The following is an 11,437-nucleotide window of genomic DNA, read 5'->3' as shown; positions in this document are numbered from 1 at the left end:
TCAAAGCAGTGAATGCATCAACCTCATGAATTCCAGAAGGCTTCCTTATTACAGATCTCTCACTCGGCCACTGATAACTGTTAACAGTCATTTGCTCAAGCATCTCATAAGTCTGTTCAGGAAATTTAGAAAATATTTAACCTCCAGCTGCAGCATCCACAGAAATCCTCGTTGGGCTATTCAAACCATTGTAGAATAACTTAATCTGTTCCCAATCCGGAAAATTATGGTTTGGACACTTCCTAAGAAACTCCTTGTACCGCTCCCAAGCTTCATAAAGCTGCTCAAAATCTTGCTGTTTGAAAGTAGTGATCTCAATTTTCAGCTTGGCAGACTTGGCAGGAGGAAAATACTTAGCCAGAAATTTGGAAGCCATATCATCCCATGTAATGATACTCCCAAGAGGTAGTGATTGAAACCAACTACGAGCATTGTCCCTAAGAGAGAACGGAAACAATCGTAGTTTGATGGTATTCTCAGTAACACCATGAATCTTCACTGTGTCAACAATTTCCAGAAAAGTGCGCAAATGCAAATTTGGATCTTCAGTAGCTGCACCCCTGAACTGATTCTGCTGTACCATATTAATCAAAGCTGGCTTCAACTCAAAATTATTTGCTGTGATATTCTACCGAGCTATCCCAGAGTAATGATTATTGATCACCGGCCGAAAGTGATCTCTGATCGGCACCGGAGCATTATTGACAGATCTTTCCCTTTCTTCAGCCATTTGTTGCAACTCTTCTCTTCTAGCTTTTCTCAAAGCTTTAGCAGTTTTCTCGATTTCTGGATCAAAGAGCAGTGAGTCGTAACTTTGGATTTTTCGCATAAACTACATAGACAGACAAAAAAGTTTAAATTAGAACCAAAAAAATAAAATAAAATGCTCTAAATCAAAATTAAGACTAATTAGCACAATTTAATATAAATCAAATAAAATTCAATCCCCAGCAACGACGCAAAAAACTTGTTGCGTGTTTTTCGCTCGCAAGCGCACGATGTCAATTTATAATATAGGAATTAAGTCCAAGTCGATCCCACGGAGAATGAATAAATGATATTATATCAAATATTTGTAACTAATCAAATCCTAATCCTATGTAGAGCTACGAAATTGATCTGATTTTTATAAAACTAAAATTTTCAAGAAATAAAATTAAATAACCACGAGTTTGCGAGATGAAAATTCAATAAGCGATGAATGCTAGAGGTTCTACTTCACTTGACTGTACACCACAATTTATTTCTATTGTTTAATTATAAAATCTTCTAGTTTATTAGCCAAAAATTCCTATTATTTTCTACTACCTCTCTCGAGTGTCAAGCAGAAATTCGTATTCAATAGCAAACTCAATATGTCTAACTAAGTTTAACTATTAAATCCGATAAATGGCACGAGAATTCTTCTAATGACTTCTATGGATTATATGTCTCTCGAATAGTATAAACACCAAAGATGTATTTTCCTATGTCGTATTCAAAATCTCCTCTTTCAAGTGATAGATTCTAAATAAAATATCATTCAATCTATGGCCAGTAAATTGAAAGCATTAAAATCAAGAAAACACAAATAAACTATGGAAAGAATTCAAATATATAAATCAAAATATCTCAATCATGGTTTTCAGTCAAGATCCGTCTACCTCTAGACTAAGAAATTAGTTCCTAATAAATTCAAAGATCAAACAAAACTTGTTCTTCAAATAATCCATCAAACTAGAAAAATAGAGTTTAAAGTAAAACTAGAACGAAGTAAAATTAAGCTTTTTCGTCGCCGGATGCCGCCGTCTTCCATCTTCATATCAAATTCTCGAGCTCTTGTGCACTTCAAAACTCTCAATAGCCGTCTCTATGCTCTAAAAAACACTCTAAACCATCGGATCTCCTCTGATATATGCCAAATATTCCTTTTAAAGTTTGAGACTAAAAGTTTTCGAAAATAAGACACGTCAGACGCGGGGGCGCCACCCTCAGGCGCAGGTGCGCCGCGTTTTTGGGTTCCAGGGTGCGGGTGCGCTGTCCTAGGGTGCAGGGGCACTGATCACCGATAATTTTTTCAAAATAAAAGCTACAGGGCGCGGGTGCGCCGGTTTCGGGCGCGGGTAAGCTACAGCGCATCCAACTCGCGCAGCATTCTTGCAAAAATCATAATTTGAGTTCTAGCCGTCGGATTGAGATGAAATTTTGACTGCAGCTTTAAAACATCCCAAAAATTATTGTGAAGGTTAGAGATCAGATTTGGATGTCTCTAAAAGTCCCAGTAATTTTCTGAAGTTTGCTGTCCCGTAATTCCGCTTTCCGCTTCTTCTCTCTACTTTTGCGTCATTCCTTGCATCTCACAAAAACAACTACTAACACGCATAAAATTAACCATAAATAACAAAAGCCAAGTCAAATCATATATAAATTAAGTGCATAAAATTGACTTATCAACATCTCTATGTGATTCGAGATCAGCAAGTCCCTTATGTGAGCATACCCCATATAGCTCCATTCTTATTAATCAACACTTTGATAATAAGAACGTCAGAAAACTCAAGTCTGATAGTACCCAACCAGTCATGTTAAACATCTAGAAGCATCACTTACATGACTCCCTAGGTATCAAATGATAGTGCCTGCAAGAACCAATCAATTATGGTTAGCGTACAGTACGGTCACTTCAACTCATATATCCCAACCGATTCGACAACCATTAGTTTATCGAGAGTTTTCATTGAATCAATAACTATATGTCATGACGTAGTTGCATTGAAGGTGTAATTCAAGAAACACTTTTTTAATTACCACCTACTCTGATCAGAGATTTCAAGCTACATATGCATGAGAACACATAGGATATCCATACCCGTAGGTAAGCGGTGAATCCCCGACTACAATGCATCGACTCCTATATGTTTCAACACAACACCCAACATTGCCACCTGATGACCCCAGTTGAGTCGGTAAACAAGTCGAAGTGAAGCTCTAGCATAAAGATTCTCCATGTTGTCCCGGGTCATAAGGACTAATGGTGTACAACCATAAACTAGGACTATTCCACTCGATAAGTGAGAACCACTTAGAAAGTCCTTTATGGAGGAATGTTCAGTTCACTCTACAAGGAGCACCTATTTGTATGCTTGGACATCACCATGTCCCTTACCAATGAAACGTGGTACTCACATCACAAATACTAGTCTCAAGCTCGAGCGGCCTTTATCCTTTTTTTGTGGCGGATGAATCAACTAGGAACAGTTTAGAATATATAGTATTCCAAATATGAGTTTTATGATAGTCATCAGATGACCATCTCATATTCTTTCTACTATTTGTATATTCAAAGGATTTATCTATGCAACTAGCATGAGTATATAGATAAAGGTGTGCCAAATTAAATAATTTCAAACATTATTAAAATAAAGATTGTCATACAAGAGTTATCTCAAGGAACCTTGGCCAACACTTGGCTCGACGGGCACCTCGGTTTACCCTCTTCAATGGTGCATTGTATAGGCGCTCTTATCAGGGCCCGATGCTTAGGTGTTTGGTAGAGGAGGAAACAGAGTATGTGCTAAGGGAGGTACATGAAGGGTGTTGTGGGAATCTTGGTGGAGCTATAAGTCTGGTGCAGAGAGTATTATTGGCGGAATACTAGTGGCCTACCATACAGGCTGATGCTCTGAAAATAGCCTGATCTTGTGCAGGATTTCAGAGGTAGGGAAATTTTCAACACAGTCCGACGTACAATTTAAAGCCGGTATGGGATTCCTGCCCATTCGATCAGTGGGGGCTTGATATAGTAGGCCTGTTTTCCATAGCCCGGGCTCAGAAGAAATTTTTGCTGGTGGCTGTTGATTATTTTTCCAAATGGGTGGAGGCAGAGCCCTTGGCCAAGATAACGGAGGGAGAGGTGATGAAATTTCTATAGAGAAATATAGTATGTCGGTTCGGGCTCCCGAGGAAGTTGGTCTCAGATAATGGCCGGCAATTTCAAGGGCAAAAGTTGGCAGATTGGTGTGCAGAAATGGGCATCAAGCAAGCCTTTACTTCAATAGCCCACCCTCAGAGAAATGGCAGACCGAGGTGTCTAATCGTACTATTGTCCGATCTCTTCAGGCTCAATAGCATGGATTTGGGAAGGAGTGGGTGGAGGAGATCCCAAGTGTATTATGGGCTTATCGCACCACACCTCATACAACCACTAAAGAAACACCCTTTAGTCTGGTATATGGGTCCGAAGCCATCCTACCAGTGGAAATTGGATAACCCTCATCTTGGATTCAGGCCCATGAAGAAACAGAAGTAGAAGCCTGAGCACAGGAGCTGGATCTTGTAGAGGAGTGGCGGGAGAAGGCTGCTCTAAGAATGGAGGCTTATAGAGCTCGAGTAATGAGGCTTACAATCAAAAAGTCAGGCATCGAGAGTTTCAAGAGGGAGAACTGGTTTTGAAAAAGACCAATCTATCTGGAGAGGTCGGGAAATTATATGCTCGATGGGAAGGACCTTATAAATTTATCAATAATTGGGTACCAACACTAGGTAATTGGAGGATGGCGGACACTCAAAAGACCATGGAATGCAGTTCATCTCAAAGAGTTTTTTATTTAAATCATTGTAATTAATTTCTACATTTATCAATGAAAGTCTACATTTCTTAAGGCAAGAGTTTCATTCAAAGCCCAAGGTATTCTAAGCCTTGGCATCTTATAAAGCTCGGGAGATATGAGATCCGGTCTGAAAATAAGCATAATCCTTGTCTATCACGACCTTTTTGAACTCCGCGGATGCAAGGAAAGAAGCCTTCAGCTCCTCCTCTGTCTTCAAACGAGTTCTAAGGCAGCTACTGCCTTCTCGGCCAAGACTTTTGAAGACTGAAGCTCAGTTTTGGCCTGGGTAGTTTTAGCTTGAGCTAGGTGAAGTGCAAGGGTGGTAGAAGAAAGAGCGTCTCGGGCCTCTTTTTCCCCTATTTGGGACTTGGACAGCTCTTCCTGAGCAGAGTGAAGTTGTTGATAAGCTACCTTGGTGGTGGCTCGCAGACCGGCCATAGCTTGTTTGTGAGTTTTTTTGGCCATCTCCACATCCAGTTCGAGTTGCGTATGTAGTTCACTAGCAGCCCCGCCTCGCTCGGCCTCAACATAAGCCCGATTAGTCTCCAATTGAGCAAATTGGGATGCTTCCTCGTAGGAGTCCGCTAACATTTTCAATCCCTGAAATTTAAAAGTGTTAGAAGATTGGAAAGTATAAAAGGAAACAAAGTGTCCAGAGAGAAGTCTTACCGATAGAACCCGATTGGTACCCTCAAAGTATTTACTTGCTGGGTCTCGGCGGTATAGGTGAAGCTGTTTAGCCGGGGTTAAAATCCCTTTCAATAGGTAGACCCCACGACCCAAAGCTTTAGCTTGGAATAGGTTGTCTCGGGCAGCAGGGGGACTAGATCCCAGAGGAGTCTGATAAAAGTGCTCTAGAGGTCGGAAGGAAGGAGTTAATGGTCTCTCTTCTTCATGGTCGCTCAGAACGACCGTTTCAGGTTCCATCACAACCTTCCTCTTATGGGAGAGGACAGAGGAAGGCTCAACCAGATTCTCTTCTTGGGAGTCAACATCCCCGGTCCCATGGGTGGTTGGGATCATAAGAGTTGCAGGATTAGGCCGGGAGGGAGGATTTGAGATAGTCCCGGTTAGTTGGAGTTCCCGAGTTGCTGCTTCCTGAGCTCGACACCTCAGCTAGCTTCAGTACTTGGGCCTTTCTCTCAGCCTCAACAACTCGGGCCTGTTTTTTTTCTTCGGCGGTAGCTTTCTCTGCAACACGTTTTTGAGCAAAATCCTGCTTCATGAGTCTAGGCTTTTGTTTTGCTTTGGACTTGGCTGTGAAAATAAAATGCCGGTAAACAGGTTAACAACAAATAATGGAGTCAATACTCACCAGAACAATAGGAGAACATACCGGGAGGAGAGGAGGGTGCTACAAATTCATCAATCACCCTGTCCAGAGGGTCTAATAGTCTGGCATCTAACCCAAAAGCAAATAAATTTTTCTCCTGGATCAGGTTAGAGGAGGGAAAAGTTTGGTTTTCAACCAGTTCTTGGCTACGCAAGAAAGGTTCCTTAGTTTTATATTTTTGAGGGAGATTGGGTTGAGGTGGGAGCTCGAGCAAAAATTTGGTGGCTTTGGTAGAGTTATAAGGTAGCTGGATATAGAAAAATTGTTCTCTCCACCCCTTCAAGGAAGAAGGGACATCATCAAGAAACCTGGAGTTTTGCCTAGCAGTCAAGGAGAATACCGCTTCATGGAAGCGGCAGGCATAGTAATAGTGAAGAATCAAAGGGGTGATAGCCAAGTTGTTCATTTTAAAAAATATGAATGTAGCAGCCACAATCCGAAAGGAATTTGGGTGGAATTGGTTGAGGGGAGCTCGGAAGAATTTGGCTACTTCATAGTAAAAAGGAGGGACGGGGAAGCGAAGTCCTCTCTTGAGTTGGTCTTTGAAAAAAGTATAAAAACCCTCGAGAGGCTGATCAGCCTGGCCTAAAGGTCCCAGGATTATAATAGAGTAGGAAGGGGGAATGTTACCCATGGCCCGGAGTTCTTTTATAGATTCCGGGTGAAGGTTTCACCGAAGATAAGAGAACCAAGGGCCATCCAGGGAGGGTCTTCGGAGGAGGGGTATTGGAACTGGTGTGGGGAACTTTTCTCTTTTCTCTTGTTTCCACGAGGGGCAGTAGAGGGACCAACCTGAGGTTGTCACTTTTTTGGTTCGGAAGAGAGGGAAACAGCATGGGCAGAGGAAGAAATAGGTGAAGGGGAATTGTGGTGTAAGGCGGCAGAATCCACACTTGAGGAGCCACGCACATTCGCACTAGAGGTAGACGAAGCAGATTCCGACATTTTAAAAGTGAAAAATGAAGGAAATTTAGCAAAAAATAGAGGGGAAACTTACAAGAAATGGAAGGAAATCGACGGAAAGTAAAGAAGAATGCTGGAGCAAGGTATGCGCGATCGGAGCAGCTGGAGAATCAAAGTAGAAAAAGTAGTAAATGGAGTCGGCGAATATGTATTTATAGGAGGATAGGAGAAATATTGGTCGTTCATCGTGGGTGCATCGTATGGTTGAGATTAAACTTGGGGAATTGTATCAGGCAGTACGAGCAGAGTAATGATGAATCGGGCAACTGAAAGGACAGGTAACGGACTCTGAAACTTGTCCGTCTTTTCAACTCCTAGGGCTGATGATAGGATTACTTCATCCGTAGCCCACTAAAATTTTGAAAAACATTGGCTTACCGCCCAATGCACAAAGCTAGTACTCGAGAAAGCGATCAGGGCTCTAGCCCGAATATTTTAGGAAGGAGTGGTGATACCCCGGGAATATGTACGTATCGAGAGGTTTACTCGGGACAACGAGCAGGGCTCTAACCCGACTATTTTAGAAAGGAGTGGTGATACCCCGAATAAGGTAGGTCGGACCATTACTGGACTAGGGGCTCACCGGGCTAGGGGTATAAAATACGATCTGAAGAAGAGGCAAGGGCCGAGATGTTAAGCCACAAGTTCGGGGCTGGAGATGTAGATCAGCCCGGACAGATACTTGGAGAATGGGGGAATTGGAAGACCAAGTCAAATTGACCCAGTCAACACCTATTTTTCAGGAGCAACTTCCCCATGTTAACATGACCCCGGATATCCTGGCCTGGTCACCCACAACACGGGAACGTGCCCAACTTAATCATCCATGACATAGATCGTGGTCACTACCCAAAAATTGCGGAATAACCATGTAGTATCACGGTTCCATTTTACAAGATTAAGTGATTTTAAACATGTTAGAAAATGGCATATAATTTTAAAAGTGTCAAAACATGTTCAAGGAGTCCTTATTTGGTGAAAATAGGTGGAAAATCAGATCCGGAACGTTCGAAAATGGTAGGGTAGGTCCCGGGGCTCCCGGGGGGGTCCAAAATGAGTCCGGAATGACCAAAACAGTTCGGAGCGTGTGGACACTTGTACTAGTATCAGGTCACCATTATCCACTGGGTATATTAGCCACCTCCTGAGGCAACGGCGCAGCGTGCTATATACCCTGGGCCTGATCTATGAGCTTGTTTCTTGACCTGAGAGTCTTGGTACCCAGTTCATTTACATACATACACACATAACACCGTATACTCATACTCTCGTACTGAGCTTATCATGCTCATGTCCTGTACTTTATTGTATCTGGACACACTATTCCTTGGGGCAGGTCTGCGGCTGGACGATGCGGGTGGTTCCAGGAGGGCTTAGGCATTGGATGACCAGCAGGGCTTTGTCTAGGCTTTTGTTTCTGTTGTATTTGGGTTAATACACTGGATTTATTCGATATGGTTGTAAAAAATATTTTATTGTTGTTTAAGTTTTCCGTTGTTTAATTTCTGATTTATTTAATTATGTTAAATGCATGCTTAAGCTTCTGATTAGTAGGTGATCATGGTGCGGGTCACTACATTTATGATATCAGAGCATGCATAGTAATCTTGGGATATAAGCTTCTGGATTTAATCATCGTTTAGATGGAGGGTCATGGTGAAGAGAGTAGCCACAGCATCATAGGTGGACGCTGGGGTGATTAGGACGATCAGGAGCATCGTCGGGGCCGTCATCACCATCGCCATGATGATCATAGAAGTTTCAGCATGTATAGGTTTATGCAGACGGGTCCGAAACCTTTAGTCGAAGGAGAGTCACCGGAGGATGCGGGGGACTGGCTATGGCGTATGAAGTTTGTTTCTGGGAGTTCCGATGCACTGAGGAGCAGCGGATGGAGACTCTTGATTTCCTGGTAGAAGGACGAGCTCGGAAGTGCTGGGATTCTACTTCTGCGCCTTTATTGCAGCCCGAGGAGTTGCTACCTGGGATGAGTTCCGCACGGCTTTTCATAAGCTGTATTTTTCTCCTGCTCTCCGACAAGCGAATACAAGTGATTTGTTGGGTTTGCGGCAGGGATCGATGTCGATCGATGAGTACCAGTTGAAATTCTTTGAGTTACTGCCCTATTGCCCCCAGATTTCTAATTGCACGGAGGCGAAGTATAATCTGTTCCTCCAAGGCCTTAATCCGGAGATTCATGATCGAGTTGCTATGGGAGATGACATGACTTATGAGGGATTAGTGAACCGATTTCACCAGGCAGAGGACAGCATCCACCGTAAAAGATCCTTCTACTCATCTAGACCCGCAAGTTCTTTGGGTCCCCGTGCTCAGTCATTCAAAAAGTCTAGTTCTAGTTCTTCTTCCTCAGGATCCGGGGAGGTGATGCATTTCAGCAGAAATAATCAGTGTCCTTGAAAGCATTGTGGTGGGAATCATCCTGCCAACAGGTGCCAGAAGGTTTCAGGGGCGTGTTTTCGATGCGGAGAGATATGCCACCTGAAGAAGGATTGTCCACAGGCCGGGGGAGCTGGTTCTGGCTCAGGTTTTGGTTCTCAGGCTTCAGTGCAGTAGAGGCCATAGGGACAGTAGACAGGGGGTTCTAATTTGAAACTTCATGCTTCCATCCAAGTGTTTGCCTTGAGGCATGATCAGGCAGTGGATGAGAATGAGAAAGTTATATCAGGTACGTTACTGTTATTTGATATACTTTCTTTTGCACTCATTGACACTGGTGCATCTCATTCTTTCATATCTGCACGTTTTTTTAAGAGATATAAGTTGCCATACATTTCACTATACACAGTGGTTGTTGTTTCTACCCCGACGGGTCAGTCTGCGTCAGCTAAGCGTCTAGTGATGGGTTGCCCTTCAGAGTTCGAAGGGAATGTCTTGATGGTGAATCTCATGATATTATCATGGAGGATTTTGATTGAATTTTGGGAATTGATGTGTTAACTACACACCGAGCTTCAGTGGATAGTTACCAGAGATTGGTAAAATTTCATCCGGTTGGCGATGATAGCTGGTTCTTTTACGGTGAGGGAGCGCGACCTCAAATGCCATTGGTATCAGATTTGAAAGCTTGTTGAGCTTTGGAATCTGGCGCGGAAGGCTACCTCATCTATGCAGTTGATACATTCGCTGGAAGTGTTGGTATAGAAGTTATTCCTGTTGTGAATGAATTTCCAGATGTATTTCGAGATGAGATTCCAGGATTTCCTCCAGTGCGTGAAGTTGAGTTTGACATAGAGCTGATGCCAGAGTCTTCACCTATTTCTCGAGCACCGTATCGTCTGGCTTCGTCAGAGATGCATGAGTTGAAGCTGCAGCTTCAGGATCTGTTGGACAAGGGTTACATTCATCCTAATGTTTCTCCTTGGGGAGCGCATGTTTTGTTTGTGAAGAAAAAGGATGGGTCTATGCGTCTGTGCATTGACTATCGCCAGTTGAATAGGGTAACAATCAAGAATAAGTATCCTTTGCCTCGTATATATGATATGTTTGATTAGTTGCAGGGTACTTCGGTTTAGTTGAAGATTTATTTGAGATCTGGAAATCATCAGATGAGAGTCCAAGATCAGGATATAGCCAAGATAGCATTTAGGACCAGGTATGGGCATTATGAGTTCCTAGTAATCCCATTTGGGTTGACTAATGCACCGGCTATATTTATGGATCTGATAAATTGTGTATTTCAAGAATTTTTAGACAAGTTTTTTGTCATATTTCTGAAAGAGTGGGTGCCCGGTGAGCCAACTTGTGGCTAAGGGCTTTTATGACTCTATGTATAAACAATCTTTTGTTTAATATAATTTACACTTTTATAATGGCATTTACTTTATCTTTTATCATATTATTATGTTGTGACATACTATAAGATGTTTAGATGAAGACCTTGAATATAATATAGTGTATGTAAGATGTGGTGGCACATGGGGATGGCTATCATGAAACACATCTTATAGTCACTGTATATTCTAAACAGTTCCTAGTCGATTGAGCCGTCCGTTAATAAGGATAAGGATCGCTTGAGATTGAGACTAGCATTTGCGATGCCGAGTACCACGTTTCATTGGTATGGAACATAGAGATGTTCAAAGCATGCAAATGGATATTCATACGATGAATGATCGAACTACCCTATCCGGACTTTCCAAGTGGTTATCACTTATCGAGTGGATAAAGTCCGCGGTTTTGGTTGTACACCATTAGTCCTTAATACTTGAAACATCATTGAGACTCTATATGCTAGTACTGTACTTTGACTTGTTTACCGACTCTATTGGGGTCATCAGGTGTCGGGATTGGGTACAGTTACGACACATATAGGAGTCGATGCTTTGTTGTCAAGGATTCACCACATACTTGCGAGTGTGGATATCCTATGCAATCTGAGGAGATATTAGTGTGACGAATCTCTGGCCAGAGTACATGATGTGTTTTAAGAAATGGTTTCTTAGTAGCACATGCGATGTCACTATTTGATCTTCAAGATGCATTGCATAGTTATCGAATCTCGAACGACTCTCGATTTACCAATGGTTGTTGA

At 42.4% G+C, this 11,437-nt stretch overlaps 1 non-coding gene across 1 annotated transcript; it reads left to right on the top strand.

The window, feature by feature from the left end:
- The first annotated feature begins 221 nt into the window (after positions 1-221).
- On the top strand, positions 222-328 carry LOC140869891 (small nucleolar RNA R71). The gene has a single exon (XR_012146881.1). It is a non-coding gene; the product is annotated as a small nucleolar RNA R71 (small nucleolar RNA).
- The last annotated feature ends 11,109 nt before the right edge of the window (positions 329-11,437 follow it).

Source organism: Henckelia pumila, chromosome 4, assembly GCF_033568475.1.
Source record: "Henckelia pumila isolate YLH828 chromosome 4, ASM3356847v2, whole genome shotgun sequence".
Classification (NCBI taxonomy): Eukaryota; Viridiplantae; Streptophyta; class Magnoliopsida; order Lamiales; family Gesneriaceae; genus Henckelia; species Henckelia pumila.
Note: the sequence above shows the minus strand (reverse complement) of the source record. Positions and strands in the feature narration are given on the sequence as shown.